The sequence below is a fragment of the Gavialis gangeticus genome, unplaced genomic scaffold (genome assembly GCF_001723915.1).
Source record: "Gavialis gangeticus isolate Ggan-Ray unplaced genomic scaffold, GavGan_comp1, whole genome shotgun sequence".
NCBI lineage: Eukaryota > Metazoa > Chordata > Crocodylia > Gavialidae > Gavialis > Gavialis gangeticus.
Genome location: NW_017729031.1, coordinates 11,497,905 through 11,502,671, shown reverse-complemented (window position 1 = coordinate 11,502,671; position 4,767 = coordinate 11,497,905).

Genomic DNA, 4,767 nt, shown 5'->3' with positions numbered 1-4,767 from the left:
TCCCTTCCGACCCTAGAAACTATGAAACTATGAACTATGAAAGCTCCCCATGGCCATTTTTAAATGTGCAGGGGATTAATACACATGATGCTGCAACAATGCTGCAGTGTTCTAATTAGAAAGCAGAGTAGACTTGATTCATTAAGTCTAATTAACATATTCTAATTAGAATGTGAATGAATACATGTATAGGCAGCTCTACATGCCTAAGTCACTGATAAAAGTAGGAGTTAGGCCTGGATCCTCCAAAATATTCAGGTACCTAACTTTTATTGGTTTCCAGAGCCTCTGTGGTTCTGGTCATACTTCCACGCTCAAAAGTCAGGGACCAGAGTGCATATAGATGTCAAAGGGTGAGATTCTGAGGGGTGGCCGTGATGCCCCTGGTGGCTCTGTGCCTGTGCAAGCTCTGCCCTGAGGGCGCCCTCGTATCTCGCCTGCCATTTCTTTGATGGAAAAATAACTTGGGAGGCTGCCCGTGAGCCTTCACTTAGTCTTGGTTCACTGAACCTTACGCAGTCTCTCTGATCTGTAGGCCCTTTGCCAGGCCTCTCTTCAGAATGGCACTTCATGAGACACCTCAGGATTTATGGGCCTATTGTGTGGCTCCAACCATCCCTTTGCCACACCTCATACCTCACAGGTGTTACGTTGTTGTTATGCCCTGTTGGGGCCTTGGCCTACTCAGACTCCACCCCTTTGATATAGCTAGGCCTTCTAGCCTAGACCCACTGTTGCAGCCAGCTTTGAGGCACTAGCCCACAAACTCCTTTTATTGCTGGGCTCCTGGCCCTTACAGCTCATGCCCCTCTGGCGTTGGGCTCTATGAGACTGCATCCCTCTGGTACTGGAGCTCTGCACAATCATGTGCCCCCAAGGAGGCCTCCTCCTCCCCTATTAGCCTCTTCCCAGTCCACTGGTTCAAACAATAACACAGACTTAAGCCGCTAGGCTACAACATAACAAAGGCAGCACTCTTCCCCTTTAAGAGGGCCAACTCCCACTTAGAATACCAGCCCCTTCTATCTCTGGGCACCGTGTGAACCCCTACAGTCTTATTGTATTTGGAGGTAGCAAAGCAGGCAGCCAGATGCATTGAGCCACTCTCTTGTGCAAGAGCTCCTTCTCCTGCCAGAGAGAGAGTGACCCCAGGCCAGCCTCAGCCCTGAGCTTATATGTGCCCCAGGCTCTGACTCCTTCCGGTCAGCTGACTGCCTGCAGTTGCTGGCTAATTACCTTCTTAGCCTGTTATTCAGGCAACCTGCAGCTGTAGGGTTCTGCATAACCTGCTAGGCTCCTTTGCTAAGCTGTTTCTGCTCTTAAAGGCACAGGCACCCCTAGGTGCCCTGTGACAATAGTCAGAAGCCTGGCAGCTCTGAAAGCCTGGGGAGTCCAAGCTGGGACTGTACTTGTATCAGTTCCTGGCTCTACCATGGGGAGCTTTTAATTCTGGGGAACTCCAGATTCCTGAGGGAGAGATAGGGACAATCCAAATAGTCTCTGGTTGCTGGAGTAAAATGAGAGTTCTCTGGGGGTCCAAGGTAAGTGTCTGCTTCCTTTTCTGTGTCTTACAAAACACTTTAAAAAAATCTTTGGAAAACTTCAAAGCTAAAGCTTTTCTAGTTATTCAGAATTCAAACTTATTGAAAACGTTGGAATCCTCTGCACAACAGAAATCCCAATTTTCTACAAGATCCGATCATTACCTTCATTCTCTAGATCTAGTGTTACACATTGTATTCTGAAAATCAAATTTAGTTGGTACTTTGTCCCACAGGATTCTTCCAAGGTTGATTTTTGCCTAATGCTCCTTGATCTTTAGGCACTTTAAGACACTGCTTTCCCTTTCCAAGGTAGTAATAAAAGTGCTTATAAAATATGCTAAGCACATGAAATATTCACCAAAACAAACCATAAGTGTCAAAGCAATAATCCCACATCCAAGAATGATTGGTGAAATGTTAAAGCTATAGACAGCTAAACATTTTCAGAGGAGGATTCTGTACACAGTGCTGGTAACTATTTGATGTTAAAATGAAGTCTTAATAAACCCCCTCATAATATACATTTTCAAAGCCAGTATCAACAATTCCTGCATTTTCTCTCACACCACTAAAGACAAAGAAATTCAAGGGTATGCTACCTTCTGGCTTTTCTTGACAGAAAGTGTATTTACAATATGGCCTAAAAGTTTTTTAGTCCAGCTTCTCAGTCTAACACTCTTGAATTCGATTAATGGAGGCATTCTAGCACTTACGTCAAGTTTTGCTGCATATAAATGGGGATAAAAGGATTACTGGGTTATAAATCAATTGACAGATTCTTGAGATATAAATCTCAGGGAACTGGGCTTCAGTGTTAATGGAAATGCAGAATTCCATTGGCTAATCACAATTTAGATTCTATACCAGATATATTACTGATTTGGGGAGGGGGGCATATTTCAGGTTTCTTAATAAAACTTGGAGACACTAAAAGATAGAAAAACTAACTTGTACTCTAAAATACATTGGTTCCATATCATCTAGCATATACGCAAGCATGTTTATATAATTAAATATAATGGTGGGGTTCATTGCTTAAATGAAAATGGTGGCATGAGTAGTTCTGTTTTTCATGATATTAAATGGGTGAAGATGAACTACTGAGAAGACCATAGTGTGACCATGTTAACGTTTCTTAACATTTCTAGGCTTCTCCAAAAAAGTGGAGTTCCAAGAGGGATTTCAGTAGGAAAAGAGAAGGAAGGAACCTGACATATTTGGATATAGGTTCCTTTTAGACATAAGACACAGCACAGAAGATGATAAAAATACAGAATGAAGAACAAAAAATGAAGAATCTGAAGTGATTAAATCAGTGGGACGGGAGGATTAGACAGAATTTTCAACCCACTTGATACCTTCAAAAACATTACTATAATATACAAAATAGATTCCTTTCCTTTTCATAAAAACACGAGTAGTGCACAATGCAGAAAAGAGTTGGAGGCTAAAAAGATATAGAGAAATACTTCAGTTTACAAGTATTTCTTGTATTTCTCAATTCCTAGAGACGTAGAAAGGAGCTGGATTGGTATTCACTGCTCACCTTTCAACTTTTCAGGATGACCCATTTCAAATGGCAGATTTTCTCATAACTGGCAATGAGTAGTAATTAAATAAACGTCTGGCAACTAAGGCGGCACCTGCACTAGATGGAAAAGGGAAGGATGAATATAAAGAGTAACTCACTCCAGGGGATGTTTCCTTCTTTGATTCAGTGTATTTTTTCCTGAACATTGGAAGAAATTAAAGTCAGTGACACACTACAGAAGAGGGAGATTTTACTGGATCTGTTTTGGGGTTTTTTAAAAGTGAAGGATATCTTATACCCAAAGGGTCAGCTGTAATTTTATAAATTTGGTATTATTCCTAGAAGAATGTGAAAGCAACCATGTTAAAAACACAGGTGCTGATTAGTTGCAAACTTTCTTTTGCAGAGTACAGTATGTTTTAATCTTTACTAGCACCTAATATACTGTCATTAGTATGGGAATGACCTAATGTTTAACTAAGCATTGTCCTGTCTTCTGAGTCTAGAAGGGGAAAAACCTTTCCCTTTTTATATGGCTTTATCAACAATATGTTATATTGGAAATTGCATGAGTGCTGTATTGTGTACAAAACACATCCAACAAAGAGTCTCTTGTAGGTTCCTATAAATGCATGCTGTACCATCAGGATATTTTATTTGAAATAATGAGAATGCACTGAGAAGGCATGACCCTGAGCAACTGGAGTAGGGAGGGTGGCATGGAAGATATTAAATCATGCCTTCTTTTGTCATTGCCAATTATGTATTCAGGTTCCATGTCAATGTTTAATATATCATCATAGCAATGTATTACAGTCCCAGTGTGTCCTGCATAATCATAGTAACATCACTCTGATGTCATGTTAGGCACTGGCAAGAAGCCACAATGAGTGTAAAAACTGGGACTTACCAAGAAATAAGACTACATTATTTTTTAAATAAATGATTAATTTTAAGTCAAACTAAAGAAACAACTCACTTGAAGGAGTGGAGGTCATTTCCAACTGTTACTTCATAGTGTACACTGGCACAAAGCCAGAGAGACAGAAGGGGAGGCCCTGTAATAAAATATCTTTTAATAAATTATTAATTTTTATAGCTGGGCTCAAGATTTAAGAAACAGTTTGGCATTTTCTGACTAGGTTGGAGGCTTTCTGAAGTTAACACTGTTTCCCTTTTGCTAGGCAGCCAAATATACACAAGGCCTGGTGGAACTTACTGTAAATGGAACATGCAATCAGTAAATAACTTATCCACAGTAATGTGTACAGATTTCAAGATTCCTTATTCAGGAGATTTAACAATGACTGTCATATCTTCATGAATCTTAGGATGTTTAATTTCTTAAACGTAACATTCTAGGGAGTACAGGAGTGTCAGATGTAAAAATGGTATTGGCATCATTTATACTTCGTTATTATTAGGTTTCTCCTCTCACCATGGGAGGAGCAATGTAAATAGTTGAATCTGGATTTCTCAAACCTACTTCATCATTTGTTAATGAAATGCCATGTTAATTTAGGCAAGTCACTTAATTCTGGCTCTCACACTCTCCCCATATATTACATAGATGCATTCCTTAGTTCATAGAGGTGATGTATACCTCAGTTCATTAATGTTGTAAAGCAAGTTGAGATCCTCAGATGGAAGGCATCATAGTAGTGCAAAGTATTATTCATAGATGTTAGGGTT